This window comes from Bubalus bubalis, chromosome 11, assembly GCF_019923935.1.
Source record: "Bubalus bubalis isolate 160015118507 breed Murrah chromosome 11, NDDB_SH_1, whole genome shotgun sequence".
In the NCBI taxonomy this organism is placed as follows: Eukaryota; Metazoa; Chordata; class Mammalia; order Artiodactyla; family Bovidae; genus Bubalus; species Bubalus bubalis.
The window spans coordinates 2,791,300-2,805,398 of NC_059167.1; the positions used below are offsets into that span (position 1 = coordinate 2,791,300).

Here is a 14,099-nt window from a genome sequence, read left to right on the forward strand (position 1 = left end):
GTTTTGCATGTCTGCACATTTATGCTCTGTAAGAGAAGGAGGGAGGCCTAGGACAAACAAAAGGTAGGGCAAGATAGAATAAAGAGCAGAAACCGCTTGTGGAATAGGAAATGAGGCAGTGTTTGGGGTTCAGTGTGTGTGTGCTTAGTCAGACTCTTTGAGACCCCATGGACTGTAGCCTGCCAGGCTCCACTGTCCGTGGAATTCTCCAGGCAAGAATACCCGAGTGGGTTGCAATTTCCTTCTCCAGGGGATATTCCCCAATGCAGGGATCGAACCCAGTCTCCTGCACTGCAGACAGATTCTTTACCATCTTGTGTGTTATTCACCCCAAGAGTAGAATTTACCCCAGTTCTTTGTCTTTTTCCCTGATCCTTTCCAGTTTCTCTCTTCTTTTCCATGTGTTAGGTCTCTGACAGTTCAGGGGATAGTTTATCTAGTTGAAACAGCCTTGACTGAAGCCCTCCTCCAGATATTCAGTCTATTAGGTTCCTTTCAGTAGGTGGGGTAGGTAGGTGTGAAGGATTTGAGGTGCACTTCTATTGTTTTTACTCCTTGGTAGTTGAGAGTAATATGGTATGAAGATCTTCTGAAACTAGATACAATTTTTTTTGATGGGGTAAATGATGCTTTGTTTATTCTTCCAGCAGTAATTTGAACCTTTATGTCACATGGCTTGAATTTTTAAAATTGTGTTTCAGTAAACTGCAAGGAAGAGATGCTTTTGCTTTCCTTTGGTGTACATGGTTGCATAACCATACATGTAGTGTCTCAAAATGTTTCAAAATGACAGATTAGTCTAATTTTTGCCTTAATTGGATACTTGCTTGTGACTTTATGCAAATGATTCGCCCTCAGAATAATTTATAACAGTAAAAAGTTTGCTTGAAAATTGCCATGGCAATTGCATCCTGAAATTGTGGCACAAATTTAATATAGTACTAAGACTATAACTTAGCAATCAAAGAGTTCCGGAAATTTTGTTTCAAGCAATAATGGTACTCTTGCCTGGAAAATCCCATGGATGGAGGAGCCTGGTGGGCTGCAGTCCATGGGGTCGCTGAGGGTCGGGCACGACTGAGCGACCTCACTTTCACTTTTCACTTTCATGCATTGGAGAAGGAAATGGCAACCCACTCCAGTGTTCTTGCCTGGAGAATCCCAGGGACGGGGGAGCCTGGTGGGCTGCTGTATATGGGGTCGCACAGCGTCAGACACGACTGAAGTGACTTAGCAGTAGCAGTAGCAAGACTGTAAAGCAATCAAAGAGTTCTGGACATTTTGTTTCAAGCAATAATGGTAGAAATCATTCTTGTTTGTAAAAGTTCAACGTTTTCAAATTTGTTTCAATTCAGTGTCTGAAATACAGGTATAGTTACTGCTGTAATTTTTCAATTATGTCACAGCAGAAAATGAAATTTTTGTAAATGGTACCATGGTGGAAAACAGTGTTGCTGTAATGTTAGCCTTATGAATAAAACGTCATTGCTGTATTTATCCTCTGTTTTGTTTTCATATTTGCTTGAAACAGGTAAACTTATTAAATATAACTTAGTCTGAATGTAAGACTATACCAGAATGAGCAAGTCATTGTCTTTAGGTTTTAAAAATGTAAGTGCTGTATTGGTTGGAAAGACAAAAGTAATGATCATTTGCTTTCCAGTTCTGTCATCTTACTACATCTAGCATTGCCAGCGGTGGTGCCACATGACTTTATCATTTTGTCTGTGTTACATGTAGTTATCTTAGTTTTTACTAGATATGTATGTATATAGTGTTCTGTCCTTTAGTTATATTTATTTCAGTATTACTGATTTATATAGAAATTTGTTTCACTGTCAGAATTTTAGTCACTTTTTTTTCCTAATTTGCTTTTTTTTTTTCTGTGTCCCAAGTTATATTGATAAAATTCTCTAGTTATTAAATGTTTGTTACAGGTTTAAGAGTAAGTTATAGACTGCTGGCAGTTTTAATATAAAATGCACATCTGTAGCCTGGTCTATATTTTGAAACTTTTGCCAGCTGTCTTCCCAAAAGATACAATAGCTTTTTAAATTAGTTTTTCTAGCTACCACCCATCAACACATTTTTGACAAGTTTGTATTTGAAGTAGTGGATGTTACTGATAGTTCTCAAAACATGTATCACCACTGAAGACCATTAATGGAATGTAGTTAACTCGGTGCATTTTGTTACTACTTTCTTTTTTCTTTAGACAAAATGAAAGGTAGAGCAGCTGGTCAATTGTGGCAGGTGGTGCTCTTAGGAAAAAGTACTGATCAGGCTTCACCATAGTCTAGTAAAAGTGGTTTCTAACCACTCTGTACTCATAGTATGAAAATTTCATTTATTCAACACAAGTCAGAATTATTGTTGGAAAAGCGTTTGGAATGTGTGATGTTTCCATGGTGGATCAGTGTTTTCTGTGTTTATGGGTTGAGGGTACCAACTTTCTAAGGTCTGGCGGGAATTACCACAAGCCTACTTGTTGTCTACTTAATGTTTCCAGATATATGGTCAGTATTTCCCAAACCTGACTGATCAGCAGAACCATTTAAGGAGCTTTTTGCCATTTTTTAGCCTTTTCATGACATGTACTAAGGCACCCCACTCCAGTAGAGCTGGATCCCAGAAATTTGTTTTTCACACAGTGCCCCCAGATGATTCTGTTTAGGAAGCACATTGCCAGTCTGTATCCCAAAACATGCATGTGTAGATAAGCAGTTTGAGAAATGGGTAAAACTCCTTCCTTCAAACTTGATTCCAGAATTTTCTTAAGCATTGTGTAATATTCAGAAGCTGTACTTCAGAAAGTATTAAGCAACATACAGATTTAGTAAAATGTCCCCATGTTTAAGTAACTAGAATTGGTGGTCTTAACTTTCACAGACTATATAATAATTTTTTTCTGTAAGATTTCATTTTGTGTGTTTGGATATCAAAATATTTATGGTTGTTTTTCAAATGCTGCATAGTTTAAGAGGTAAAATTAACATGTTTTCAGGCAAAGGTTGGAATTATATAGAATAATAATTCAAACTATCATAAATGTACCTTAAGTGTATATTATTAGGGTAAAAGAGAAATTTTAGATTTGTATTATAATTGTTTCCCTTTTTATTTTATGATGTCTAATATATAGATAACTAATAAAATATGTTTTGGATATAAATTAAGGAAAACATATGGTAAATAAATTCTTAGAAACTATTAAGAAATAAGAATAGTTCCTTAGAAACTATCAGCTTACTGTTCCTTCAAGGCTTTTCACTCATCCAAGAAATATTATTGAACTCCTTCTTTGTGCAAGGGTCTCAGCCTGAAGGTCTTAGGAGTTAAACCCTGTCAGTCAAGTGTAAGATTCCTGTGTGTACCAGGGATAGCATTAGTGTACCTGGGATATGGTATATGCAGGCGTATAACAGTTACAGGGATGTGTCCCAGTGAGTGGAACACCTAAGCAGGCTGGGTCTTGAAGGACAACAGAGAGGCAGAGTCATCAGGGGAAGTGAGCGAAGGCATAGCATTCTGAAAAGAGGTGGTGTCATATGCAGTGGTTCATGTTAAGAGAAAATAACTGAAAAAGTCATCTGTACTCACTGTCTTCAGCTCTTTTTCTCCCATTCAGTGTTGGCTCTATTTTATTTCATCATTGCAGCTCTTGTCAAGGTCACCAGTGACCTCCACAGTGCTCTATCCAGAGGTCAGTTCTCTGTTCTCATCGTTTTTGATTTATCATCGTCATTTGCCACAGTTGGTTATACCCACGTTCTTAAGACACTTTCTTAAGTGGTGTCTGGGACACATATTGGTGTAAAAATAGATATTTCTTGCTTTGCTTAGTCTTTCAGCAGATATTTATTGAGCACCTATTCGTATTTGCCAGTGGCTGTTTTTAGCACTAGAATTACAGCAGTGAACCAAACAAGTGAAATTCCCAACCTTCATTGATACTTTATGTACTGGGGGGAGATAATAACCAAGGTAAATTTCACATTTATGCACATATGTTGAATTATGTATTTGGTATGTACATATGTATTATTTTGTATATATAGTGTGTCTGTCTGTGTGTGTGTGTGTGTGTGTGTGTATATATATATATATATATATATATATAAAAATATGTAAGGGCTAGGGGAAAAAAGCAGGAAAGTGAGACACAGACTATTGGAAAGAGTTTAGGTAGAAGTTTGGGTAGGGGAGCCAGGAAGGCCTCCTTAAAATATAAGTGTAACACTTGAATGGAGCCGTGGAGGTGAGGGACTGTGCCGGCTGGCTGTCTGGAGGGAATGGCATTGCAGGCAAAGGGACGTCAGGTTCAAAGGCCTGAAGTGGAATGCCTCGTGTGTTTGAGGGGCAGTAGGAAAGTTAGAGTAGCTGGAGTACAGTGAATTCCCACAGAGATGAGCACAGAGATGAGGTCTGATGAAGAAGTGGTGGGACAGATTGTTTAGGACTTTGTAGGCTATTGAGAAGATTTTTTTGCCTTCCTATCTGAGGGAGATTAGAAGCCATTGGAACAATTTAATCAAATTAGTGACCTACTTTGAGTTAATGGTTTGACAGAGTCACTCTGGATCCTGTATTGATGACAGACGGAGGGAGAGGTGAAAGATGGAAGCAGACAGACCACTTAGGAGACTTAGAAGAGATGTTTGTGGCTTGGGCCAAAGCGGTCACGACGGGAGCAGTGAGAAACCACTCGATAGACTTTGAAGACAGAGGCAGCATGATTTACTGGTGGACCAGGTGTAAATTGTGACAGAAAAGAAAGGTCAGTGATGGTTGCAGCTTGGGGCCAGAACACCTGAGAATGGAGTTGCCCATTAGTGAATTAGCAAAAGCTGTGGGGAGGGCAGACTTTCTGCTTTGGGAGAAAGGGATGATCATGAGCTGTTTTAGATACTAATAGACAACCAACCAAGTGGGCTTGTACATTAGGCCAATGGAGCATACATATCTATAATCCAGGGAAGCAGTCTGCGGTGGGTTAAATTTGAGTGTTATCAGCATGTAGGTAGTATTTAAAGCCATAACCCTGGATAAGACCACCAAGGGAGTGAATATAAAGAATCTGAACAATGAATTCCTGTGGCCCTCCAACATTTAAATATTCAGAAGATGAAAAAGAACTGACAAAACAATGGCCAGAGAGACAGGAGAAAAACCAAGAGTGTCGAGTCATGGAAATCAAGTTAAAAATAGCGTTTCAGGGAGAAGGAAGTGACCAGCTGTATCAAGTCAGATGAGTAGCACTTCACCTTAGTGGAGATGTTAGCTGTTTTGCAATAATCACGTTGTCATCGTGACTGTCGAGGAGACTGTGTACGGGTGTTCATATGAGCAGGGAGCAGAGGGGGCAGAAAGACGTCATCAGGATGAGCCATGTCAGCAGAGGTGTGCAGGGCTGGCCTCCTTCAGGGTCTCTCCAGCAGCTTCTGGTTTGATTGATTATTTTTAAAATGGCACATGGCTGGTAGCTCTAGATACTTGCTGTTCAAAGATGTAGTCCTTAGACCATCAGTTTCAGCATTACCTAGGAGCTCATTAGAAAAGCAGATCTCAAACCCCAGGCCTGATGAATTAGACTCTGAATTTTAACAGCATTCTCAGGTAGTGTTATGGGTTTGAAATATTAAAATTGTGGGTTTTGATATTAAAGTTTGAAAAGCACACTCTAGACGAGTGGTTTTCAGTGCTGGCCTTTAACCAACACATTAGCATTACCTGGAAGCCTGTTAGAAATGCAGATTGTCAAACTTCATCCCAGACCTGATCAGAAACTCTAGATGAGGGGCCCAACAGTCCACTTGAGTTACCTCCATGTGATACTGATGTATTCTGAAGTTTGAAAAACATTGCTGTAGATTCTTGATTTTCAATCCTGGCTGCATACTAGAATCACTTGGAGAGTTAAAGCAAAGTAAAACCACCAGTGCCTGAGTCTCATCCCTAGAAATTCCAGTTTAATTTATTTAGGATGGGTCTCAGGTATAATTTCTTTGTTGCTGTTTGCGTCTGTCTTTAAGCTTCCTAGATGATTCCAGTAAGCAGCCAGGGTTGAAAACCACTGCTCTAGATCTAGAAGTAATCCATGGTGGTGGGCTGGGAAGTCAAACTCAAAAAACTCCAGGCCCACCCGAATTTATTCATTTACTATTATACAAGATCCCTTGGATGAGGAAATGGCAGCCCACTCCAGTATTCTTGTCTGGGAAATCCCATGGACAGAGGAGCCAGCCCAAGGGGTTGCAAAGTTTTGGACACGACTTAGCAACTAAACAATAACAACAAATTATATCACAGTATTGATCATTTGCCAAGTATTAAGACCCCTTTAAAAAGTCTGGGCCTATTGCCCAAGGCATATTTGGAGATTTTTTTTTTTTTCCCCATCAAGAAAAGCAGTGATTAGTAGGGTTTTCCATTAATGGATCTGCCCGGTGTCATCAGTGGCTGAAAACATGAAAAGACAGATATCTTGCATTGTCAGTCTAGAAAAATGCTAACAAACTGGGGACCCGGAAGGTTCACTTAATGGGCAAAATCACGTGCATCCTGGACAGCACCAAGTGAGGCGTGACCCAGTAGTTGATTTCAACAGACTGGCGGATCAGCTGCAGTCAGTTTGGCTCAGTGGTTTGGACCATGAAAAGCCCAAGAGTGTCTGTAAATAAATTTCCAATTTGGAGCCAGAGTCTGCCAGTCAGAAATAGACCAAATATCCAATATGCTAGTATTGAAGAGGCATATAAATGATCTCACCCTCACCCTGTGAAATTCTGAAGTGGACAAAATTCACAAGGATAGTTGCTGCAGCACCCTAGATTCACTCCGGGAGAGGGCACAGTAGCTAGGGCACTGTGTGTGTAAAGCTTGAGACCACAGATTGCCACAAACCAAGCAGGAAGCAGCCACTGACAGCTGACTGACTGCTCTGCAGGCCAAGTGTCCGCCTTTGTGCATCAGTGTTCTTCGACAGCAGAGGGCTGGAAGGAGCTATACCGGGCCAGTGTAAACAAGCTGCCTTGCTGCAGTGGTGTCTATTCTAATTATAAGGTGGCACATGGTTTCACCATATTGGCCAAAGACTGCAAGAACTTATATGAAAGCCATAACAGCTCCTGGATTTCCTGTCTGTGGTATCACCCTCTGTTGGCTAATGAAATGTAAAAATGGATTGGATTGTTAAAAGATCAAGTGAAATATAGTGCCCACCTTAAAACACTGGTATGCTTATATCCGTCTAAATTAGTAAGCTTGGCAGAAAAATACTAAAAAGTTCTTGGAATGAGAGGAGAGGCAATGGGACTGAAGCTAGACACTGCACCTTGGATCTAGCTGTTCTTGAGGCCACAGACGGGCTGAATTCATCATAACACCACTAAATTGTATATATTTTTTCTTTTGGGATGGGTGGCTCATAAAGCTGGATTGGGAAATAAGTAGTTGTGATTGTAGGAGATGTTAACTCAGATTTCACTCTAAAAGTATCTTGTTCTTCACAATCAAGGAGAGATAACGGAGTTTACTTTAATACCCAGCTTGGGGAGCACACCAATAAAGCAAAGTGGTTGGATGTGAGGTGAGAATTCTGGATTATATCGTTGCCAAATTATGGATGGTATTCAGCCTCTTACTGGAGCCCAAACAAGGAAGAGGTCATGGTCAAGGATCCTGGAATCATGGAATGTGTGGCAGAATAGGAGCACCTAATTGAACTTAAAGGCCCAGAAATAAATTTTTGGTATGAGAAGTGTACATAGCCTATTCCCCAGATCAGATAGAAGAGCTGAGATGCACAGTTGCCATAGATCCTCTTGTTGAGGAATCCTGCCACTCTTTCTGTTCCTGGGAATCATGTACCTATTTTACCTTCCAACCAAAGAGGACATTAATTCTCTTTTTTTTCATTACTATGAAAGGACTTTCTTTCTTGGTCAGGAATATAGTACTAGACACTACTGCCTTTGCTATGAATGAATTACGTATTCATTTCAGTTTATGGCATGTAATGACAGTTGCCACAGGCAGTTACACTAAGAATGTTGCAATTTTTACTTTTGTTAGGTTGGTGTAAAAGTAATTGCAGTTTTGCATTGTTGGAATTTGCTACTTGTTATTGGAATATGTTCTTAAATGTGGTTGTGTTATACATCATTTTAATGTGAATTTCTCACTTAAATTTTTTTTGCTACTGACTTATTACTTGCTGTTTATTTTATATATATTTTAGACTATGGAAATGATGTTAGACAAAAAGCAAATTCAGGTGATTTTCTTATTTGAGTTCAAAATGGGTTGTAAAGTAGTAGAGACAACTTGTAACATTAACAGTGCATTTGGCTCAGGAACTCCTAATGAACATTCAAGAAGTGGTGGTTCAAGAAGTTTTGCAAAGGGGATGAGAACCTTGAAGATGAAGAGTGTAGTGGCTGGCCATCAGAAGTTGACAGTGACCAATTGAGAGCCATCATCGAAGCTGCTCCTCTTACAACTACCCCAGAAGTTGCCCCAAGAACTCAACATTGACCATTCGATGGTCGTTCAGCATTTGAAGCAAATTGGAAAGGTGATAAAGCTCTGTAAGTGGATGCCTCATGAATTGACCAAAAATAAAAAAAATCAGCATTTTGAAGTATCGTCTTCTCTTATTCTATGCAACAACAGTGAACTATTTCTCAATCAGGTTGTGACATGCGATGAAAAGTGGGTTTTATATGACAACCGGTGATAACCAGCTTAGTGGTTGGACCAAGAGGAGGCTCCAAAGCATCTCCCAAAGCCAAACTTGAGCCAAAAAAAGGTCATGGTCACTGTTTGGTGGTCTGTTGCCCAACTGATCCACTAAAGCTTTCTGAATCCCGGTGAAACCGTAACATCTGAGAAGTATGCTCAGCAAATCACTGAGATGCACTGAAAACCATGGTGCCTGAAGGCCAGTTCTTCTCCACAACAACACCCCACCACACACTGCCCAGCCAGCGCTTCAAAAATGGAATGAATTGGGCTACAAAATTTTGCCTTATCCACTGTATTCACCTGACCTCTTACCAACCAACTACCATTTCTTCAAGCATCTGGACAACTTTTGCAGGGAAAACACTTCCACCACCAGCAGCAGGCAGAAAATGCTTTCCAAGAGTTCGTTGAATCCTGAAGCATGAGTTTTTACACGGCAGGAATAAACTTATTTCTCAATTGCAAAAAATATGTTGATTTTAATGGTTCCTATGTTGATTAAGATGTGTTTGAGCCTAATTATAATGATTATAATTCCGAGACCACAATTATGTTTACACCAACCTAATAGTATGATATTGCTTGTGGAATTGTTTAAATTAGCCACAAGATGATGGCCCTATCTTTACAGATACTAAGATTGATCGGGGCAGGGCACAATTCCCAACTGGGGGTGGAAAGTGGAAGGCCATGTTAAGTGTTAAAACATAGGTGATAACTAATTACAGAATCCATAGACTGGTCATCATTACTTGGTTGCACTGTGACTTTTCTAATAATAATTATTAGTTCAGTTCAGTTCAGTTCAGTCGCTCAGTCATGTCCGACTCTTTGCGACCCCATGAACTGCAGCACGCCAGGCCTCCCTGTCCATCACCAACTCCCGGAGTTCACCCAAACTCACGTCCATTGAGTTGGTGATGCCATCCAGCCATCTCATCCTCTGTCGTCCCCTTCTCCTCCTGCCCCCAATCCCTCCCAGCGTCAGAGTCTTTTCCAATGAGTCAACTCTTTGCATGAGGTGGCCAGAGTACTGGAGTTTCAGCTTTAGCATCATTCCTTCCAAAGAAATCCCAGGGCTGATCTCCTTTAGGATGGACTGATTGGATCTCCTTGCAGTCCAAGGGACTCTCAAGAGTCTTCTCCAACACCACAGTTCAAAAGCATCAATTCTTCGGCGTTAAGCTTTCTTCACAGTCCAGCTCTCACATCCATACATGACCACAGGAAAAACCATAGCCTTGACTAGATGGACCTTTTTGGCAAAGTAATGTCTCTGCTTTTCAATATGCTGTCCAGGCTGGTCATAACTTTCCTTCCAAGGAGTGAGCGTCTTTTAATTTCATGGCTGCAATCACCATCTGCAGTGATTTTGGAGCCCAGAAAAATAAAGTCTGACACTGTTTCCACTGTTTCCCCATCTACTTCCCATGAAGTGATGGAACCAGATGCCATGATCTTCGTTTTCTGAATGTTAAGCTTTAAGCCAACTTTTTCACTCTTCTCTTTCACTTTCATCAAGAGGCTTTTTAGTTCCTCTTCACTTTCTGCCATAAGGGTGGTGTCATCTGCATATCTGAGTTAACTAATATTTAATAATTAATGAATTGATTATCAATTAACTAATAATTAGTTCACTCAGTCGTGTCCAAGTCTTTGCGACCCCATGGGCTGTAGCCTGCCAGGCTCCTCTGTCCATGGGATTTTCCAGGCAAGATACTGGAGTGGATTGCCATTTCCTTCTCCAGGGGATCTTCCCAACCCAGGGATTGAACCCAGGTCTCCTGCATTGCAGGCAGATGCTCTACTGTCTGAGCCACCAGGGAAGCTCAGTAATCAGTTAGCCCGTGGACTGTGTAATAGCACGTAAACCACTATAGAGGGTGGCGCTACTAACATGGTAAGAAGTGTTACCCGGAACCTGGATGTTAGATTTAGATTGCAAGTTGACATGCTCTTACAAAGGAATTTTTGCAGGATACACAGTATGTAGGAATCTAAAGTTGACGTAATAAAGGAGTAGGAGAGGTTTGGTAGGCCCCCTCTTAGAAGGCAGTTATGATGTTTTAATACCTATTTATAATAGAACATTGAAAAGTATGGAAAAAGAGAAATATTTACCCACAATCTTATATCTAGAGATATTACTACTTTGTTTCATTTATTTTTATTGTTTTTAATTTATGGCTGTGCTGAGTTGTCATTGCTATATGGGCTTTTTCTTTAGTTGTGGCGAGCAGGGGCTGCCCCCTGACTGCACTGTGCAGGCTCCTCTCTGCAGTGGCTTCTCTTGCTGCAGAGCGCAGGCTCTAGGGTGCGCGGGCTTCAGTAGTCGCAGCTCCTGGGCTCTAGAGCACAGGCTCAGTAGTTGTGGCACACAACTATTAGTTGCTGGCAGCATGTGAGATTTTCCCAGATCAGGGATCGAACTCATGTCTCCTGCATTGGCAGGAGGATCCTTTACCACTGAGTCACCAGGGAAGACCCTACTATTGTGTTTTAGATTATTTCCTTTGAAGTCTTTATAAGGTATGTACCATAAGACTTTAAGACTTCACTATTTATCTATTTTTTTTAAATAATTTTATTTATTTGGGGTTTCCTTGGTGGCTCAGATGATAAAGAATGCCTGCAATGCAGGAGACCTGACTTCAATTCCTGGGCCGGGAAGATCTCCCACAGAAGGGAATGAGTACCCACTCCAGGATTCTTGCCTGGAGAATCCCATGGACAGAGGAGCCTGGTGGGCTCCTCCCCAGTCCACAGGGTCACAAAGAGTTGGACACTGAGTGACAGATCAGTGACAAATATTGTATTATCTGGTTGTACCAAGTTTATTTACCCATTTACCTATTGAAGGACTTCTTGGTTACATCCACGTTTTGGCGATAATGAGTAAAGCTGTAAACATCCGTGTGCAGGTTTCTGTGTGGACATAAGTTTTCACTCCTTTGGATAAATACCAAGGAGTACAGGTGCTGCATTGTTTGGGAAGGTTATGTTTAGTTTTGTAAGAAACTGCCAAACTCTCCTCCAAGTGACTGTTCGGTTTTTGCTCTCTCACTGGCAGCGTGTGAGAGCCCCTGTCACTCGACACCCTTGTCAGCATTTGGAGGTGTCGGCGTTCCTGATTTGGCCATTCTGATAGGCATGTAGTGCAGTCTTAGAGTTTTGATTTGCATTTTCCTAGTGATGTATGATATGGAGCAAGTTTTCATATGCTGTGTATCTTCTTTGATGAGGAGTGTGTTAAGGTTTTTGCCCTACTTTTTAATTGGGTTTTCTTATGGATGAGTTTTCATTTCCTTGTATATTTTGAATGTTGTTGTCCAGTCGCTCAGTCGTGTCCGATTCTTTGCGACCTCGTGGACTGCAGCACGCCAGGCCTCCCTGTCCATCACCAACTCCGGAGCTTGCTCAAACTCATGTCCGTCGAGTCAGTGATGCCATCCAACCATCTCATCCTCTGTTGCACCCTTCTCTTCCTGCCCTCACTCTTTTGCAGCATCAGGGTCTTCTCCAGTGAATCAGCTTTTCACATCAGGTGGCCAAAGTAATGGAACTTCAGCATCAGTCCTTCCAATGAATATTCGCGGTTGATTTCCTTTAGGATTGACTGGTTTGATATCCTTGCAGTCCAAGAGACTCTCAAGAGTCTTCTCCAGCACCACAGTTCAAAAACATTGATTCTTTGGTGCTCAGCCTTCTTTATGGTCCAACTCCCACATCCATACATGACTACTGGAAAAACCATAGTTTTGACTAGATGGACCTTTGTTGGCAAAGTAATGTCTCTGCGTTTTAATATGCTGTCTAGGTTTGTCATAGTTTTTCTTTTTTTTTTTTTTTCCCAAGCTTTTTTTTTTTGTATTTTATTAAACCCTCAAATTTCTGTAGCTTTGTTTCTCAACTTATTAATTAGATTCTGTTGGGGTTTCTTTTTAAGATTTTTTTTTTTAAAGAGCAGTTTTAGGTTCACAGCAAAATTGAGAGAAAGGGATAGAGATTTCTCATACACTGCCTACTCCCCCCACATGTATAACCTTCACATTATCAACATCCCATACAGGAGTAGTACATTTGTTACAATTGATGAACCTACACTGACACATCATAATAATCAAAGTTCAGTTTATATTAGGCTTCACACTTGACATTCGTTGAGAGGGCATTTAAAACATAATTTGAAAATAACATATATATGTAAAAATAATGGAATATTTAAACTTGTAGAAGGTACAACGAATGTCATAGTTTTTCTTCCAAGGAGCAAGCGTCTTTGAATTTCATGGCTGCAGTCACCATCTGCAGTGATTTTCAATTAAGTTCAGTCACTCAGTCATGCCCGACTCTTTGTGACCCCATGGACTGCAGCACACCAGGCTTCCCTGTCCATCACCAACTCCTAAAGCTTGCTCAAACTCATGTCCATTGAGTTGGTGGTGCCATCCAGCCATCTCATCCTCTGTCATCCCCTTCTCCTGCCTTCAGTCTATCCCAGCATCAGGGTCTTTTCCAATGAGTCCGTTCTTCGCATCAGATGGCCAAAGTATTGGAGTTTCAACTTCAACATTAGTCCTTCCAATGAATATTCAGAACTGATTTCCTTTAGGGTGGACTAGTTGGATCTCCTTGCAGTCCAAAGGACTCTCAAGAGTCTTCTCCAACACCACAGCTCAAAAGCATCAATTCTTCAGCAGTGATTTTGGAGCCCCCCAAAATAAAGTCTGTCATTGTTTCTCCATCTATTTTCTGTGAAGTGATGGGACCAGATGCCATGATCTTCATTTTTTGAATGTTGAGTTTTAAGCCAGCTTTTTCACTCTTCTCTTTAATCAAGATGCTCTTTAGTTCCTCTTTGCTTTCTGCCATAGGGTGGTATCATCTGCATATCTGAAGTTATTGATATTTCTCTTGGCAATCTTGATTCCAGCTTGGGCTTAATCTAACCTGGCATTTTGCATGATGTACTCTGCGTAGAAGTTAAATAAGCAGGGTGACAATATACGGTCTTGATGTACTCCTTTCCCAATTTGGAATCAGTCTGTTGTTCCATGTCCAGTTCTAACTGTTGCTTCTTGACTTGCATACAGATTCTCAGGAGACAGGTAAGGTGGTCTGATGTTCCTATCTCTTTAAGAATTTTCCAGTTTGTTGTAATCCACACAGTCAAAAAGGCTTTAGCATAGTCAGTGAAGCAGAAATAGATGTTTTTCTGGAATTCTTTTACAAATATTTTCTCCCAGTCTGTGGCTTGTCTTCTAGTGCTCTTGCTATTGTCTTCCACAGGGCAGAATTTTTTTTTTTTATTTTAATGAAGTCCAGCTTTCTTTCTTTCACGGATCCTGTGTTTA

General features: G+C 40.6%; 1 protein-coding gene across 20 annotated transcripts in view; it reads left to right on the top strand.

Annotated features, from left to right (window-relative positions):
* The window catches only part of EML5 (EMAP like 5), a 165,899-nt gene that overhangs the window by 1,405 nt on the left and 150,395 nt on the right, over window positions 1-14,099 (top strand). The gene's annotated exons all lie outside the window — the stretch shown is intronic.